Raw genomic sequence first — 7,510 nt, forward strand, 5'->3', positions numbered from 1 at the left:
GTTTTTAAACATATTTGAAGATTTTTTTTGTCAATGTCATTGCCTGTGATTGCTAGAAGGAAGTACTGTAGAAGATAATCACTGATTGCTTGTAAACCAGTGAAATTGAACTAGTACTTATTATGTGATTCATTTTTTACTTATGTGATTCACTGATTGCCGGATAGACATAATGAACCTAGTGACCACTACATCTCTTTATTATTTTCACTAATTGGTTGTACATTGAAATTGTTTGTCCAATGACCAATGTCCATCAGTCCATGCCACATTGCCACTGCCACTGATTTCTACTTTGTGTATTTGATGATGAAGATGTCCAAGTAGATTTGGCAGCTTTGGAACTTGATTCCGGTAGCCACTGCTAGTGTTGAGAGGGTATTTTCCTCAATGAAATATGTGAAGAATCCACTAATAAGAAAGAAAAATGGGTGATGAATATTTGAACAATTGCTTGGTTACATTCGTTGAGAGAGTAAGTCTGAGTTTGCATATATGCTATATTAGTTCATGGGGTTGATGCACATTTGCTGCTCTTGAAAAGGAAAAGATAAATATGTGAAGTTAAACATATGCATTGGCTCACAATGTTTTTCTGCCATTTGCAGATTCCTGCTTGTAAGAGGCTTGATGGAGGCGATGGCCGTGAAACTAGTATTCCCCCGGGACAACCCACCACTTTCCATCATTTCTGCTGCTAAGATTGCAGGTGTTCCCATAACCATTGATCCCTGCCTCCCCTCAGGTCCAGTGCCCACACTACACTTCGGTTCTGGGTAAGTGATTACCTTTCAGTGTACATATTTAGGCTTTGACCTCCCCCCTCTGATTACTCATTTGCTTTCTTTTGACGTCAACTATGGGTCAACAAAAACAGTTTTTTTGCTGAAACATGCTTTTCCACTACTCATTGCACTTGGCAGTATTTATGTATGCGAGTTTGTAGTGTCTCATTGAATCTATCATGATTCTTTACAGGGACTTTATACATGGCGTCAACACAGTTCTTCGTTATATTGCCCGTACTACATCTGTTTCCAGCTTCTATGGCGAGGACGCTATTCAGGCAGCACGTGTACGTTTCTGCTCCACATATGCTGCCTGTCAATGATTTTCAAGAATCATCTCAGTATATACTAAGTTGCCATTGTTATTATGCCTATGTAGGTTGATGAATGGCTCGAGTACGCACCACTCATTCTTTCAGGCTCTGAATTTGAAGCTGCTTGCTCATTTCTTGATGGATACTTGGCATCTCAAACCTTTTTGGTTGGTCATGGTCTCACAGTTGCTGACACTGTAGTGTGGTCAAACCTCAGAGGTAATTTCTGGCTTCTTTCGTCCATGTGTAGTTTAATGTTCTCTCCCTTTGTCTTACCCTGGAGGTCACAACTGTTTTCTTCAGGAGCTGGTCAACGATGGGAAAGTTTAAGGAGGTCAAGGAAGTACCAAAACCTTGTCCGTTGGTTCAACAGCATGGCTGTAGACTATGCACTAGAAGAAGTTACATCTGCTTATGTTGTACATCTGCTTATGTTGGAAAGCGAGCAATTGGCAAATCTCCCGCACCATGCCTGAAAGAAAAGATGCCTGGCTTGGAGAACACCTCAGGTCATGAGATAGATCTCCCAGGTGCAAAAGTTGGGGAGGTTTGCGTACGTTTTGCCCCAGAGCCTAGCGGGTATCTCCACATTGGGCATGCTAAGGCTGCACTGTTGAACCAGTATTTTGCAGATAGATATAAAGGACGTCTTTTAGTTCGATTTGATGACACAAATCCTTCAAAAGAAAGCAGCGAATTTGTTGAGAACGTCCTGAAGGATATTGAGACCCTTGGGGTTAAATATGATGTAGTTACGTACACATCGGATTATTTCCCAAAGCTAATGGAGATGGCCGAATGTTTGATTAAGCAGGGAAAGGCATATGTTGATGATACACCCAAGGATAACATGAATACTGAAAGGAGGGACGGTGTGGAATCTAAATGTAGAAACAATACTGTTGAGGAGAACTTGTTGTTGTGGAGTGAGATGGTTAATGGTACCAAGAGGGGTACTCAGTGCTGTGTGCGTGGTAAATTTGACATGCAGGACCCCAACAAATCACTTCGAGATCCTGTTTACTACCGTTGCAACCCCGATCCCCATCATCGTGTTGGCTCAAAATACAAGGTCTATCCAACATATGACTTTGCATGCCCATTTGTTGACGCACTGCAAGGGGTGACTCATGCTCTTCGTTCAAGTGAATATCATGATCGGAACGCACAGTACTACCGTATCCTTCAGGACATGGGGCTGCGGAGGGTTGAAATCTTTGAGTTCAGCAGACTGAATATGGTTTATACCGTTCTTAGCAAGCACACGCTTCGCTGGTTTGTACAAAACAAGAAGGTGGAGGACTGGACTGACGCACGCTTTCCCACTGTACAAGGCATATTACGGCGTGGCTTGAAGATTGAAGCCTTGATCCAGTTTATACTCGAGCAGGTAATCTTCTAATGAGTTACTCTTCTTATATAATATTATTGTGTGCAAGTTTTGAGTTATTAACTCTCCTTTCTTTTTTTTGCATTTCCTGTTTGTGAAGGGTGCTTCAAAGAATCTGAATCTCATGGAATGGGATAAACTCTGGACAATCAACAAGAAGATAATTGATCCAGTCTGTGGAAGGCATACTGCTGTGCTGAAGGACAAAAGTGTGCCCTTGACACTTACTAATGGCCCAGAGGTACCATTCATTCGAATTTTACCTAGGCACAAGAAATTTGAGGGTGCTGGATATAAGGCTATAACGTTCGCAAACAGAATTTGGCTAGAGTATGCTGATGCATCAGCCATAAGCGTGGGTGAGGAGGTCACTTTGATGGACTGGGGAAATGCTATCATTAAAGAAATCAAGACAGATGATGGAACAATTACTCAACTAGTTGGTGAACTCCATCCCGACGGGTCAGTGAAGATGACAAAGCTAAAGTTAACATGGCTATCGGATACTGAAGACCTTGTGTCTCTCTCTCTTTGGTGGATTTTGACTACCTAATCATCAATAAAAAGGTGAGGCATCATGTTCTATGTTCAAGTTGGTAGGCTTGCAGTCACTTGAGCACCAGAACCGTTTCTTATACTACCTATTTGCTGCATTAGTTACTTATTATTCTGTTCAACTATGCTTATATTGCCTCAACAGCTTGAGGCATTCCATGAATTGGTTGGTCTTTGAAACTCAGCATGGCCCCATACTTCACTCTACTACTGTTGGAGCTGATGTCAAAGATATTTAGTTTTTTTCCTTTTATATCTATGTGATGATGTTTCCTAGGATGAGTTATCTCTTTGATCAATGTGATGTGATGATGTTTCCTGGGATGAGTTATCTCTTCCATCGATGTGTCCATATTGTCTCACTCTCAGTCAATCATAAATGGTACATCTACATGTTCTTTTAGTCCTACTAATATGTGGCACTTTTGCAGCTCGAACTGGGAGAAGATGATAAGCCCGGAGGTGAGAAGTTCCTTGAAAATCTTAACCCATTCACCCGACGAGAAGCTTTAGCTCTTGGAGACCCAAACATGCGGAACATCAAGCGAGGAGAAGTTATACAGCTCGAAAGGAAAGGCTATTACAGGTGTGATGTTCCATTTGTCGGGTCATCGAAACCAATCATGCTTTTTGCCATTCCCGATGGCCGACTGAAGTCCACGTCGATTGTTTCTGGAGCCTAGCTTCAACAAGTTATGTTGGGTAAATAGTTGTACTTTTTTGGACAAAAATCTTACAACCATATTGGTATCCTCAGACTGAAATATGGAACTTCAGATTTCGGTTCTTCAGATTGCAGGCATAGTTTACAACACTGGCTGGGACCATGTCCCTTGATTTTTGTTTTGTCACTTGGTATAAACTATGCCTGCAATCTCTAGTATGTTCTTCTTTTTGGGACAATTTTTTGTACATTTGGAAAGTAAGGAATTAACTGGAACTGGTAGAACCTGAACCCTTGCTTAGGCATGAAAAGAAGAATAGAGGAAGGGCAGCATATAGGAAATTAAGTAGTGAAAGGTTATCGTGCCGACAAACACCGGCAAGAGTGAATTCATGGGCACGCATGTGCGCCTGAGACAAGAGGGAGGATGCGGCGTTTTTATTCCCCGAACTTTTATAAGATTTATACCATACTTGTAGGGTTCAAAAACAAGATACAGAAGGTAATGTGCAACATCGCACATTTTTCAACAATGTGTGGATTTTATTTACTTAATCTAAAGCATCAAGAGGATACAAACACAAAGAGCACACACCTGGCATTTGCATAATTAGGATGCACACATACAACGCTAACGTGCACACACAATAAATAGCCGGCAAATAGTAAAGTTATATAAGACTAAAGCTATGCCTAAGAGAGGAAAAAGAAAATACCCAAGGCGATCAAATCTCTTATCAATAAACTATAACAATGACCTTATCCACACCAACTATCTCATGACCCCACACGAACGACGATGTTCTTCAACGGTAACACATTTAGGAAGGGAGCAACGCACAAGCTTCGTCGTCACCGGACCGAACCACCAAAAGCCAGGTTCTAAGTTTTCACCCTAAAGAACCAATCTGAGCATATCCGAACAATGCCTTCAACAAGGTAATGATGCAACAACATCGCCATTGTCAGGTATAACCATCTCGGCCAGACCTAGGTTTCCATCCCGGAACTCGAGACCAGGTGTTCAAGAAGCACCATCATCGAAGTCACTCATGTGTTGTGTCCACCACCTTTCCTCGATCTCAACAGCAACATGTGATGTGTGTCCGCCGCCACCGCACGCGCATACCCTTGCGTCAAGTCGTCGTTCATAGACTGCATCTCACCGCCGAAGGTAACCACCGGATCTAGAGAGAAAAAAAAAATCATCACAAAGATCTTTCGGTGGTCACTGCAATCATTGGCGAAGCCGCCGCTGCAGACCGATGTAATCAACACCGATGACTGATGATGTCTGCTAGGACTACGTCGGTATTTCCCCCAAGAGGAGAGGATGATGTAGCACAGCGACGGTAGGTATTTCGCTCAGTTATGAAACCAAGGTATCGAACCAGTAGGAGAACCAAGCAATAAAACGTAAACAGCCCCTGCACACAAATAACAACCACTCGCAACCCGACGTGTTAAAGGGGTTGTCAATCCCTTTCGGGTAACGGCGCCAGAAATTGGCGAGGAGACGGGAGAAAATTGTAATAGATTAAAATAATAGATCGCAAATAAAATAAAGTGCAGCAAAGTATTTTTTGTGTTTTTGGTTTAATAGATCTGAATAAAAACGCAAAGGAAAAGTAGATCGCAAGGCAAATATATGAAAAAGAAGACTCGGGGGCCGTAGGTTTCACTAGTGGCTTCTCTCGAGAAAAATAGCAAACGGTGGGTAAACAAATTACTGTTGGTCAATTGATAGAACTTCAAATAATTATGACGATATCCAGGCAATGATCATTACATAGGCATCACGTCCAAGATTAGTAGACCGACTCCTGCCTGCATCTACTACTATTACTCCACACATCGACCGCTATCCAGCATGCATCTAGTGTATTAAGTTCATGAAAAAATGGAGTAATGCAATAAGAACGATGACATGATGTAGACAAGATCCATTTATCTATTGCGGCAGATATTAGATCTCGTCTTTTTATCCTTAGTAGCAATGATACATACGTGTCGGTTCCCTTTCTATCACTGGGATCAAGCACCGTAAGATCGAACCCACTACCGGGCATCTCCCCATTGCAAGACAAATAGATCAAGTTGGCCAAACAAAACCCAAATATCGGAGAAGAAATACGAGGCTATAAGAGATCACACATATAAGAGATCAAAGAAACTCAAATAACTCTCATGGATATAAAAATATATGACTGATCATAAACTCGAAGTTCATCAGATCCCAATAAACACACCGCAAAAGGACTTACATCATATGGATCTCCAAGAGACCATTGTATTGAGAATCAAAAGAGAGAGAGGAAGCCATCTAGCTACTAACTACGGACCCGAAGGTCTACAAAGAACTACTCACGCATCATCGGAGAGGCACCAATGGAAGTGGTGAACCCCTCCGTGACGGTGTCTAGATTGGATCTGGTGGTTCTGGACTCTGCGGCGGCTGGATGAATATTTCGTCGACTCCCCTAGGGTCTGGTATTTTTGGGGTATTTATAGAGCAAAGAGGCGGTCCAGGGGCACCCGAGGTGGGCACAACCCACCAGGGCGCGCCTGGGCCTCCTGGCGCACCCTGGTGGGTTGTCCCCTCCTCGGGACTCCCCCTAGGTGCAACCAGGGCCCATCTTCTTCCTTCTGGCCCATAAAAAATCTCCGTAAAGTTTCGGGCATTTGGACTCCGTTTGATATTGATTTCCTGCGATGTAAAAAACATAGAAAAAACAACAACTGGCACTTGGCACTATGTCAATAGGTTAGTACCAAAATGATATAAAATGACTATAAAATGATTATAAAACATCCAAGATTGATAAAAAACAGCATGGAACAATCAAAATTATAGATACGTTGGAGACGTATCAGCATCCCCAAGCTTAACTCCTGCTCGTCCTCGAGTAGGTAAGTGATAAAAACAGAATTTTTTATGTGGAGTGCTGTTCATCAAGTCATATCATATTCTTTTCTTTATAGCATGGACATTTGGACTTTTATGTGATTCAAAGCAATAGTCTAGTTTTGGCATAATAATTTAGATACTCAAGCATATCAACAAGCAACCATGTCTATCAAAATATCAACGCTAAAATAAGTTATCCCTAGCCCAACATGCTCAAACATTGATCCATTCATGAAACACAATCGCATATTAGCTACACCCAATACTTACTCACGATCATATTGCCTCCTAGTTAGTGCTTTTGTAAGAGAAGATGAAGACTCAAATTCAAAAGTAAAAATTGCATAAAGTAAAAGAAAGGCCCTTCGCAGAGGGAAGTAGGGATTTGTAGAGGTGCCAGAGCTCAAAACGAAAAATAGAGATAAAAACATTTTGGGAGGTGTATCCATCCCACCAACGAAAACGACGCAGAGTTCCGAACACTTTCCATGCTAGATATGCCATAGGCGGTTCCCAAAAATAAAATAAAGTTTATTCATTTTTCCACCATACTTTCACTTTCCATGGCTAGCTGAATCCATGGTTGCCTTCCATACCAACATTTTCCAAGGAATTTATTATTTGACAACATAAAGTAAATTCATTTTTGCATTCCGGAGTGGGCATCCCTAAAACCTTTGCCTTACTCTCGTGCAATGACAAGTGAATAAACACTCATCGTGAGAATAACACATCTAGCATGGAAAATATTAGCCACCCGTTACCGTTCCGTGAGCGAAACAAACACACAAAAGAGAAGTTTATTTTGAAAATTAGAGATGGAACATGCAAATAATTTGCTTAGAACGACAAAGAATACCGCATATAGGTAGATATAGTGGACTCATGTGG

General features: G+C 41.7%; 1 pseudogene; it reads left to right on the forward strand.

Annotated features, from left to right (window-relative positions):
* Positions 1 to 612: 612 nt before the first annotated feature.
* LOC123173288 (glutamate--tRNA ligase, cytoplasmic-like) lies at positions 613 to 3,994 on the forward strand (annotated as a pseudogene).
* Positions 3,995 to 7,510: the final 3,516 nt, after the last annotated feature.

This window comes from Triticum aestivum, chromosome 1D (assembly GCF_018294505.1).
Source record: "Triticum aestivum cultivar Chinese Spring chromosome 1D, IWGSC CS RefSeq v2.1, whole genome shotgun sequence".
In the NCBI taxonomy this organism is placed as follows: Eukaryota; Viridiplantae; Streptophyta; class Magnoliopsida; order Poales; family Poaceae; genus Triticum; species Triticum aestivum.